The sequence below is a fragment of the Sorex araneus genome, chromosome X, assembly GCF_027595985.1.
Source record: "Sorex araneus isolate mSorAra2 chromosome X, mSorAra2.pri, whole genome shotgun sequence".
Taxonomy (NCBI): Eukaryota; Metazoa; Chordata; class Mammalia; order Eulipotyphla; family Soricidae; genus Sorex; species Sorex araneus.
Window position 1 is genome coordinate 67,958,427 of NC_073313.1, and position 12,805 is coordinate 67,971,231.

At 40.5% G+C, this 12,805-nt stretch overlaps 1 pseudogene; it reads right to left on the bottom strand.

Moving 5' to 3' along the window:
- Positions 1-494: 494 nt before the first annotated feature.
- On the bottom strand, positions 495-10,147 carry LOC129399740 (uncharacterized; annotated as a pseudogene).
- Positions 10,148-12,805: the final 2,658 nt, after the last annotated feature.

Genomic DNA, 12,805 nt, shown 5'->3' on the forward strand with positions numbered 1-12,805 from the left:
GGACAGAGAATGGTTTATGCATTGAAAGTGAGGAAACAAATTGTCGGTGTGTTCTGGCATAAAATAAACTCTCATTTACTTGGTTCCACTGCATATTTTAACCTCTCTGATAGTTTGGATAGTCTCAAAAATATAATGTTAACCATTATAGCAGATGGAAAAGAAAAAGTACAAAAACCTTTTGATCAGGAGATTCTGGATAAATCCAGCATCCCAGTCAACAACTAGTAAAGATAGACATTGTTAAAAAAGAAAAGTTATAATTCAAACACCTTTTGTGTGTTTTGGGTCAGCTCATAAGTCATTCCAGGCATGTTTCTACCAAACCTCACCTGAAGAAGGAAGTGTAAATAAAATCAACAACCCGTGAAAAACTTCTTTATAGAGGGAGTATGTATATGTTTGTGTGTGTGTTTGTATGTTCATGGTCCCTGAGGATGAAGAGAAAGAAAAGATAATTTCAGAGACTAAAAGAGGAATGAAAAACCCCCTGGTCATGTTCTCTTGAGCAGGCTAAGAACTGTGTCCATGTACAGCCTCTGGGCATTCAGCATAACCTTACTACTGATGGTGACTACAAGGTGGTGACTTTCAGACTTCTGAGGATAGAAGCCCAGGGGACATGGTATCCTGGTTGCACCTAGAAATTGGGGTGTGAGAAGCCACCAGGCAGCAAGACTTACCTGATTGATGATGCATTCTGCAAGACTGTGAGGTTATGGCTTTCCATTTTAGAAGACCGGGGATGTGGGGGTGACATCAGTTGATTTTCCCCATCATGTCACATTAGAACTGCAAGTTTCTTCATAGCTCACTAGGGAAGCTCGACCACCAAACAGATTTGACAGTCGTACAGTGGCCCCTACACCAATCTACATTACTTCATTAAAACAAAAGCACCTGTGAGCAGAATTATCCAAACTTCAAAGAGCACAATGGTAAAACAATGCAGAAAGCCACCAGGTTACTTAGTGAGTGAAGAAGGTTGCCCAGGTAACCCAACAAGTGATAATGCATTTAACCTCTCGGATAACAAATTTGAAATGCAGCTGTTAAGGATGCAAAAGGAGCTCAAAGAAACAATAGAACACACCTCAATAAACTACAGGAGGATTTGAGTGCAGAAATGAAGAAGATACAAACGAAAATACAAGCAGAAAATGACAGATCTGAAAAACCTGCTGGGTGAAATGAAAAAAAAAAACTCATTGGAAGGCCTCAAAAGCAGGTGTAACAGCTGCTAAGGACAGAATCAATGAACTCCAAGATGAACTGCAGAGACTGAAAATAACAGGGGAAGATGGAAAAGACCCTCAAAATAAATAAGCAGGTAACAGGAAAAAAATGGGATGACACCAAGAGAAACAACATTGAAGTACCAAAGAGGAGGGACAAAAAACTTTATCAAGAAGCAACTGTCAAAGCTATCATTGATGAGAAGTTACCTGAACTGAAGAGTGCAGGCACCCAAATACACGAGGATTGAAGGATACCAGCTAAAAAAGACCCCCCCTAAATAATGCCTCAAGACACATCCATGTCAGAATGATGAAAACCATAGATAGAATACTGAAAGCAGCAAGATCAAGAAAGAAAATTGCTTATAAATGAACACCCCTAAGATTCACAGCACACTTATTCGATGAAACCCTCCGGCTTGAAGACAGTGGTAGGATATAGTGGACAAACTCAGTGAAACAAATGCCAAGATTAATGTTTCCACACAGATTCTCATTTATGTTTGAAGAAAAAAAACATACAACTTCACAGATAAAGAAAAAAATTCATAAACTTCATAGACTCAAAAGCACCATTATAAAAACCAAGTGGGCTACTTTAAGACAAGACAAGCCCCACAAGTACAGCAAACTCCTACGTAAAGAGGGCACAACTTCCCAGCACAATAATCTCTCTCAATGTCAATGAACTAATAGCCCCATAAAGAGGCACAATGTGGTAGGAGGGATTAGAAAATTGAATCCAACATTCTGCTGACCCCTTTAGAAACACATGTAAACAATCAAAACAAACAGAACCTCAGACTCAAAGGCTGGAAAACAATTCTTTAAGCAAATCACTGCCTTAAAAAAACCTGATGTGACCATTCTAGTATCAGACCACATAGACTTCAGGCTGAAGAAGGTTATAAGAGACAGTGAAAGTCATTTCTTAATGAACAAGGAATCAGCACAGCAGGAAGAAGTGATACTCCTAAATGTATCACTGTATCACTGTCATCCCATTGTTCATTGATCTGCTTGAACGGGCACCAGTAATGTCTCCATTTGTCCCAGTCCTGTGATTTTAGCAGCCTATCCATACTCATCTTTCTCAGTTATTAGAGGCTTTTTCAGGGTCAGGGAAATGAAACCTGTTAATGTTACTGGTTTTGACATATTGAATACGCCACGGGTAGCTTGCCAGGCTCTGCCGTGTGGGCGTGATACTCTCGGTAGCTTGCCGGGCTCTCTGAGAGGCATAAATATTTATTTCCTTCTATGATGATGTCAATGATGTCACGGCCGCGTGGTCCAGGAATATGTTCATTTGTGTGCATTTGTGTGAGGATCGACCGAGCATGTGAAAAGCAGCCTGGAGCATAGCAGCAGTTGGATAGTGGAGGTTGGCTGTCGAGTCTGGGCCCCTTGGGGCGGGGAAGGCTCTCACCCGCCCCTCTCTGGGGTGCCTCAAGTGAAAAAAGCTTGGCTCGGAGTCCGGTGGCAGGTTATGGGGGGCCTCATTTTATGCTCCCTTCTGGGAGAAAGAGCTGTGAGTTCTGGAAGATTCAGATGAGATTATCTGGCTATGGCAGGAGGTGACTTATGGGTGTGACGCCCGGGTCGCCAGAGACTGGGGGAAACAGGCAGAGTATCTGCTTCTGGGTCCCATTGAGCCCAGAGTTCAAGATCACACACACCACACACACAAACACACAAAGAGAAAGAAAGAGAGAGAATCATATATATACATGCACATATATATGCATATATATATGGCTTTTAATTCCCAAAAGCTGAGTAGACATTCTTCTTTAGTGCTCATAGGACATTCTCCAAGACAGACTACATGATTCTTGGGTGACAAAACATATCTCAATACAATCAAGAATATAGAAATTGTTTCAACTATCTTTTCAGATCATCATCCACTGAAAGTAGAAGTTAATCACACACAATAATGGATAATCAAGCCAAAAAGTTGGGAATTAAACACTTCACTACTGAATAACCAGTGGCTTTGAGAGGAAATCAAAGAGGAAATGGAAAGATTCCAGGAAACAAATGAAAATGAGGACACGAGTCACCAGAACTTGTGGGGCATTGCAAAGGCTGTTTTAAAAGGAAAGTTTATAGTTCTGCAGGCATTCATCAGGAAGGAAGCAAGAGCCCACTTTATAAACTTAACAGTACAGCTTAAGATCTTGGAAAATGAACAACAAAAGGAGCCCAAAGCAGGCAAGAGGAAGGAAATAATGAAACTTTGATCAGAAATCAAAGACTATAATCCCAAAAATAGTCCAAAATATCAATGAAACCAAAAGCTGGTTCCCTGAGAAAATGAACAAGATCAATAAACAACAAGTGAGATTCACACATAAACAGAGGGAGATTAATCTAATAATCCAAATCAATAAATGAAGGGTTTATCACAAAAAACATGACATAAATCAATAGAATCATCACAGACTACTTTGTAATTATCTATGACAATAAAAAAGAGAACCTTGAAGAAATGGATAAATTTCTGGAGTCCTATACCATCTCAAAGCTCAGCCAAGATTTGGAATACTTGAACATGCCTATCACCATTAGAGAAAATAAAATGATAATTAAAATCTCCCTCAAGTAAAAGCTCTGGCCCAGATGGAATCACTAGTGAATTATTTCAAATCTTTAAAGAGAACCTTCTGTTAATTCTTTTCATGCTTTTCCAGACAAATAAGGAAACAAAAATACTCCTGACAGTTTCTGGGCGACAAATATCACCCAGATAGCCAAAGCAGACAGAGACAGCACACAAAAAGAAAATTACAGATGACAATCATGATGAACACATATGCAAATATCCTTAAAAATACTAGCAAACAGAATTCAACAACTCATCAAAAAGGTCATACACCATGAACAATTAGCATTCACCCCAGGGATGCAAGGTTGGTGTAACATTTGCAAATCAATTAACATAATACACCATACCAAGAAAAGAAAGGATTAAAACTATATTATCATCTCTCTAGATCCAGAAAAAGAATTTGATATGGCCCATCCTCCCCGTTTATGATAAAAACTCTGAAATCAATAAGAGTTTAAAGGAATTTTTTCAATATATTCAAAACCATCAACCATAAGCACACAGCAAACATTATTCCCAATGGGGAAAGCTAAAAGCCTTTAAGATCAGGCAAAACAAGTTGCCCACTGTCTACACTTCTATTCAATCTAGTAATGGTGTGCTTGCCATAGCAAGATCAATGGTACAGAGTTAAGTATATTCAAAATGACTCTCAAATATATAAACACCTAATCTTTTATCAAGGAGCAAGAAATATGAAGTGGAGTAAGGAAAGTCTCTTCAACAAGTGGTCCTGACAAATATGGACAGCTGCATGCAAATAAGTGAACCCAGACCTCGTTTTAACTCCAAGGACAAAAGTCAAAACAAAGTGAATTAAAGACCTCAATGTCAGACCTAAATCCATAAAGTTTATGGAGCAATATGTGGTCAGAACCTTCCATGACATTGAAAGTAAAGGCATATTTAAAGATGAAACATTATTGACCGAGCAAGTAAAAGCAAATATAAACAAATGGGCTACATTAAACTCAGAAGCTTATGCAACTCAAAAAAAGTGACTAAGATACAAAAACATCCCACAGATTGGGAAAAAATTTTGACCCATTACATATCTGATAAGGGGTTAATATCTCAGATATGTAAGGCACTGTTAGAACTCTACAAGGAAAAATAACATACAACCATATAAAAAATGGGGAGAAGAAATGAACAGAAACTTCCTCAAAGAAGAAATACAAATGTACAACACACACAAAAAAACATACTTTACATTCCTAATCATCAGGGAGACGCTACTTAAAACAACAATGATATATCATCTTATACCAGTGACTGGAACACATCAAACAGAACAGGAGCATCCAGTGCTGGTGTGGAAGTGGGGAGAAAAGGGACTCTTCATTGTTGGAAAATAAGATGGGCATTCCACAAAAAGCTAGAAATTGAACTTCCATAAGACCCTGCAGTACCACTTCTGTGAATATACCCTGGGACCCACAAGCACACTGAAGAAATGTTATCTGTACTTCTATGTTCATTGCAACACTATGCACAATAGTCAGAATCTAGTAACAACCTGAATGCCCAAGTACAGAGGACTGATTAAAGAAAGTATGGCACACCTATACAATGCAAAACTATGCAGCACTTTGGAAAATGAAGTAATGGGTAGACATGGAAAGTATCATATTGAATGAAATAAGTCAGAAGGAGAAGGACTGATAAAGAATGATTACACTCATTCGTGGAATATAAAAATACCTAACATGAGATTAATACACAGGGACAGTAGAAACACGAGCAAGGAGGATTATTCCACAGATGGAAGCCTGCCTCAAGTGCTGGGGGAGAGAGCAATTATGAAAAAGATAGTTGGAAATGATCACTCTGAATAGGAACTATATGCAGAAATTAGGTAAAGGAACAAACATGACAACTTCTCAGGATCTGTATTTCAGGCAATAATTCCCAGAATGGGAGAATGGGAGGAAGAAAGAGAGAGAAGGAGAGAGGTAAAGAGAGAGCCTGTCATAGGGCCAGAGGCAACCTGGGTAAGTGGGGATGGCAGGAGGGAAACTAGGGTCATTGGTCTTAGGAAATAGATGGGTGTTGGATGTGTATGTCTGAAACCTGATCATAAACACCATTGTAACTGTGTATCTCACAGTGATTCCATAGCCAAGAGTAAGCCCTGAGCATCACTGGGTGTAGACCCCAATTATGCTCCCCAATTTAAAAATTGTTGTTATTTTATATTTTATACTTTAATTCTATGCTACAAAACTAAGCACTGTAGCACTGTCATTCCGTTGTTCAAATATTTGCTCAAGAGGGCACCAGTAATGTCTCCATTGTAACTTGTTGTTACTGTTTTTTGGCATATTGAATATGTCATGGGTAGCTTACTAAGCTCTGCCCTTCGGGCAGGATAATCTTGGTAACTTGCCAGGCTCTCTGAGAGGGACAAAGGAATCGAACCTGGGTTGGCCACATGCAAAGTAATGCCCTACTCCCTGTGCTATCACTGCAGTCCAAATATTAAAGGAAAAAGAAAACAAAATAAAGGAAAATTAGGAGAAGATGTGGAGATAATGGACCCCCTTATACACTGTTGGTGAAAATATAAACTGCTGTAGCCATAACAGACAGACAACAGTATGGTAAACTGCTGCAGCCATAACGGCAGTATAGAACGCTTCAAAAAATTAAGAAATAGAAATTCTATACAATTCAGCCATTATAGTTTTATGTATTTGCCCAAGATATTGCGGCATTATTTATAGTAAATAAGGGCTGGAAACAACCTAATGGTATTTTGGTTGCTTTTGTTATTTTAGGTTTTTGGCCATACCTCACAATGCTCAGGAGTTACTCCTGGTTCTGTGCTCAGGAATTATGGCTAGCAAGTTCAGGGGGAAACCTGGATCATCTGTATGCATGGTAAGTCCCCTACCCACTGTCCAATTTCTACAGCCCCCAAAAATAGACTAAATGACATAAATAGATGATTAAGTAAAACATATATATGCACAATGGAACAAACACTAAGCCACTATTAAAGAGGGAAAAAAGGATAAAATTCTGTCATTTACAAAACAACACTGTACACATACAGTATAATGACCCTTGTAAAATCAGTCAAATGATAAAGATATACTGTATCATTTCACTTAGGTAGTTAATAAAAAAGCAAAATATAAATGAATTAAAAATAAACTTTTAGGGGCTCGAGTGACAACACAGCGGGTAGGGCATTTGCCTTGCATGTGGCAGACCCGGGTTCGATTCCCAGCATCCCATATGGTCCCCTGAGCACCGCCAGGAGTGGTTCCTGAGTGCAGAGCCAGGATTAATCCCTGTGCATTGCCAGGTGTGACCCCCTAAAATAAATAAAAACAAACTTTTAGACTAAGACAAATGTTCTGTTTTTAGTATGATTTCATCAGTCCTTGGAAATACCTTATTAGCTAGATTTTGGTTTTACATTTTGGGCCACAAATAGCAGTGTCAAAGATCAATCTGAGGCTCAAATATGCAAAGCATACACTCCAGTCCTTAAAGTTATCTGCCCAACTCCACTTGATAATATATTATAAATTTAACTAGAGGAACTGGAAAGACATTATTATGGATAAGGTAACAGTGTCACCAGATGCAGCACTAGAGTCTGTTGGTTATACTGCCAGAATGGCCAAGTTAATCCCTGACAGAGCAAGTCCTCCCAACACAAACTCAGGCCCTTGCACTGAATCACAAGTCTTTTTGGCAGAGAATTACCAGGACAGATCCTAGGTCTCCTGAGCACCATTTTGGAGACCCTCCCAAAATTGCAAAATAAAAATAAACTAGTGGAGAGGGCTATTAGGATGTGTCTAAGGGCTGAAGCATGTGCAGAAGACCTAAATTTTCATTTTTTAATGCAATATACAACTTTAGTGAAATTAGCAATAAAGTCAGCACTTGGTGTCCAACAGAGTCTAGCCTGGGTTCATTACATGATTCTTGAACAAGAATCTTGAACATAATCTGCTCCTGAGGTGACTTCGAACAAAAAATGAAGTTTATCTGGAGGTGTCAATTTAATCATTTTTTTCTAACTTAATGTATATGTGTATATATGTTAGCATTCAGTGAATACTTGGAAAATGTACAAGTTGTTCCTCATAATTGTGTGGGAGTTGTATTTTTCACAGCAAAAGAGCTCAGTTAAATGTACCTGCAGTAAGCTACTATAAGATATTTAAGACAAAATTTATTCTGGTTAGGGGCTGGAGCGATAGCACAGCAGGTATGGCATTTGCCTTGCATGGGGCTGACCCAGGTTCAATTCTTCCGTCCCTCTTGGAAAGCCTGGCAAGCTACCGAGAATATCCTGCCCACACAGCAAAGCCTAGCAAGCTACCCATGGTGTATTCAATATGCCAAAAACAGTAACAACAAGTCTCACAATGGAGATGTTACTAGTGCATGCTCAAGCAAATCAATGAGCAACAGGATGACAGTGATACAGTGATACAAGACTAAATATTCAACAATAATGTACATATTATAAACCAACATACTGAATTTGAACGCCCTGTTTGGCTAGTGCTTCATTGACCGCTTCAGTCTCAACAGAGGCAAAGGCCTACTTTAAATCAATGAACGTTAGACAGAGTGCCATCTTGACCTCTTGCAAAATCTCAATGAGTTTAGTCACCATGTGGACATGGTTGATAATGCTGAATCCTTTTTGGAACCTGGCCTCCTCTCATGGTTGTCCTTAGTTTAGTGTTCTGCCAATCCTATTCAGGATGATTTGAGTGAATAATTTGTAGACAACAGACAACAGCAGACCGGGCAAAGTTCCTGATGTCGTGGATGTCTCCCTTCTTCTAAAACAGGACGGTCCTGCTGCTTTTCCATTAGGATGGAACATTGCATTCAGACAGGTAGCGTGTGATGAGCTGAGACCATGTATTGATGAGTACTGGTGGCAGATTCTTCAGGTGTTCGGGTCTGACCATGTCTGGAGCGGGTTCTGTACACTACTTTACCAATAAAATGGCGTGTCAGATTTCAGAAGGGAGAATGCTGGGAATGACCTATCTATCCTTTGGAATTTGGTATGTGAGCCCGTGGACATGGCAATTGAAGAGATTCGAGCAGAAGTCATGAATAACCTTTTCCATTGCCCTTCTGGAAGAAGTGATACATCAGGACGTTGGAGGGCAGTCATCTTGGTCTTATAGTTGACGAAGGACAGGCAGGTGTTGTGAATAATTTTCCTGGCTTCTGTCGCATCAGTCAACACTGTTGCTCTTCTCTCTTTGAGGTCTTCTTTTATTACTTCTATGCACAGCTTTGTGAGCTTGAAACTTAGCTTGAGATTGCCTGAGGTTTGCGCCAGACCACGTTGGCGAATGAGCTCAAGAGTTTCTGAAGACATGTGTCATTTTGTGGCCTTCTCTCTCTGCATTCCTCACACAATCATGGAGGTGCTGAACCAGTCGATTATACTCCTCATCGATGTTGTCAATGACGGCATTTTCCCATATTTCCACAATAGTACCAAAGAGCTCTCAGTTGGTGTTCATTCTGGGAGTTCTCTTCTTAAACTTTGCAGCCCTTTCTCCCTGCTCCATAATGTGGTATTTTGCACGAAAGATATGGTGGCCTGATCCCATTTGGAACTTTGAGACAACAGCAACATTGGTCAGGCAATACCATCAACTGAATATGATGTGGTCAATTTCATTGTGGAAATGTCCACGGAGAGATTCCATGTCAAAGGTTTAGATTTGGCCCTCTGGAACTGTGAGTTACTATGGATGGCTTTGGTCAACATGATGAACTCAGACAGTCCCTGACCCTGTTCATTCCATTCTAGGCCATGGATCCCAGTGTGGAGTTCTTTGTGTGACCTTCTAGGTCCAACCTTGGCATTAAAATCACTGACAATGACCTTGCAGAAGGTGTGGTCTTCTTTATACAAATTTTGCAGCTCCATATAAAACTTCTCAATTTCTTCTTCATCATAGTTGGATGTTGGTGGGTAGAAGACAAAGATAGAAATTGCCGGCAATGAGCCACATCTATTCAAACATAAGCATCCGATCTGGGTTGTTAGCATTCAAATTAATCAATGCTAATGGCCATTAACATTGTCAAGGACACTGACACCACCTATGCCTCTACTCTTGCATGTTCCGGGGAACAGTTTTCCTCCAGTGTTGAAAGCAGCATGATGTGTCCAATGCCTTCTCGTCTTGGTCAGTCCAATGACATCGTACTTGATCTGCGCTTGCACTGTCAGGTCCTCGATGGATGCTTGCCATGTCAGTGTACGTGCATTAAAATTGCAAACAGTCATTTTAGTCCTTCTTTATTTAGACAACCTAGTTCGGCTCTGAGATTTTTTCAGTCCCTCCTTGTTCGTCCTTCTTAATGCTTGGTATTGGGGGTTCTTTCAGGGTCAGGGGAATGAGGTACATTGTTTTTACTGTTTGGGGCATATCAAATACAAAACTGGTAGCTTGCCAGGATCTGCCATGTGGGCAGATACTCTTGGTAGCTTGCCAGTCTTTCCAAGAGGGATGGAGGCTTTCAGGCTGTCCTCTAATTGCTATTACAGTTGTTCCCATGGTTTACACCATATTGGAACCTCATTACATATAGTGGAAATATACTTATGGAAATGGGTAGGAAGTGTTTGTGATTTGTTGCAAGGCCGCGATGTGGCAGCGTGGTCCGGAAAGCAGCCTGGAGCATGGCGTTGGTTGCATAGTAGAGGTCGGCCAATGAGGAATTTATCTTGCATCGGCAGGGTGTGTCTTACGGGTGTGACCCCTGGGTTGCCGGATATTGGGGGAAGCAGGCGAGGATCTCTGCTCCCAATTCCCGTTGAGCCTAGAGTCCAAGGTCATGAAGTTCCGCATTACCTGGTTCTGTACCTGGATCAGTACATCAGGATCCTCTATGAGCTGTATTATGGATTCACCACCAGAATCTCACCATCCTACAAAGAAGTGGTCATCAACATAAAGGGGGTTTCTGCAGGCCGACACCACTTCAACGAAACTCTGCAGTGCCACCCTCAAGAACATCATGGGAAGACTGGAATGGGAAGGAATGGGAGTGAAGATAGACAGTCGGCAACTACACCACCTCCGCTTAGCTGATGACATCGTTCTCATATCACCAAATATCAGCCAAGTGGCATGAATACTAGTTGACTTTGACAGTATTGAGTGAGAGTGGAAAGGTCAGACTGCAGTTGAATCTCAGGAAGACAATGTTCATGAGAAACAAACTAGTTCCTGATGTTCCATTTGCCCTCAACAGTTGAACATCTCTGAATGCAGCAGTTATGTGTACCTAGGTCGAGAACTCAACATGACAAATGACCTGGCACCTGAGCTGCGCAGGAGGAAGAGAGTGGCTTGGAATTCCTTCAAGAGCATCGAAGAAATGGGTAAGAGGATAAGGAACCTCCAGCTCCAGGCACAGCTTTTCAACTCCACCGTTCTTCCTGCACTAATATACATCTCAGAGACCTGGGCCATATAAAAACAGGATGAGAGCACTATTCGGGAATCCCAAAGAGGAATTGAAAGAGCTATGCTTCGAATATCACGTTTCACTCAAGTGAGAGAAGGAATCAGAAGTTCTGACCTCCACCAACAATCAAGAATCAGGGACGCTGTCTTGTTTGCCAAGGCGTTGAAAATCAGATGGACCGGCCATGTAATGAGATTCTGAGATGATCGCTGGACCAGAGCTGTTATCAACGACTGGATTCCATGGGACGTCAAAAGACCATGTGGCCACCCACCTACAAGATGGTCAGACTTCTTCGTCAAGACTCTGAATGAGCGGTTTGAGGCTCTCCGTGTTCCTGAAGCGAGCAGATGCCATTGGGCTACACTAGTATGTGACAGTGACAAATGGAGACATTACTGGCACCTGCTCAAGCAAATCAATGAACAATGGGATGGCAAGTGTTACAAGTGATCATAAAGCAAAACTTATTTAATAATGAGTGTGAGAAGTGATATACACAATAAAATATTTTGAAAGCCTGTTACAAATTGCGACAACTAAAAATATTTTTAAAATTTCAAAAAGGAGTGAAGGTGAAAGAATGAATTAAAAAATGAAATCACACCACTTTCTGCCCAGACGTGACCCCCAGTGGCCCCACACAAACAGCTTCTCCGTTCTTGAACAACCATGATCCCGGAGCCCCACTAACTACTTCCGGAACCCAGTGGATTCCTGCAGAAATGCTTCTAGACTGTGAACTAAGCTATGGCCCCATGTGGCCTCAGGAAGGGAAAGGTTCTTCTCTCTTGGCCTTTCCTTTTGGTGGCAGCCGTGGTGGCGGCATGGCAACCACCATCTTTTAGAACCCACTAAATAGAGCTTGCACTGACATGACTTCTGGCAGAAATTTTTCTGGGCTTAATTACTAAAATACCAGAAATCCAAAACCTTATATGCTCTTCATTCTCAGCAATGTAAAAGAGATCATCAAATGATGCCTTTTCAGCAAGTCTGATTGTTGGGAGGAAATTCCAAATAATAATAATGATTTTTCTGTTTAAATATTGAATATAATCAAAGTAAAGAGAGAGTAAAGTGAAAATCATCAGCCACACGGGGTGTTGGAGGATGGGATGGGAGGTATACTGGGGTTCTTGGTGGTGGAACATTGCACTGATAAAGGGATGGGTGTTTGATCATTGTATAAGTGAGACTTAAACCTGAAAGCTTTGTAACTTTTCTCATGGTTATTCAATTTTAAAAAAGATGAAATCAACCTAAAGGCACACTTAGTGCCTAGAGAACAAACACAAACTGATTCAAAAGAACTGTAGCTAAAAAACAGAAATATTGAAGTCAATAACATTGAAACCTAGAAAGAAATACAGAGAATGAATGAAACCAAGAGGCAGTTCATTGAAGGAATATTTAAGGTAGAAAAACTTTTGATAGAATCACAGGGGAAAAATATGAAGTGCTCAAATAA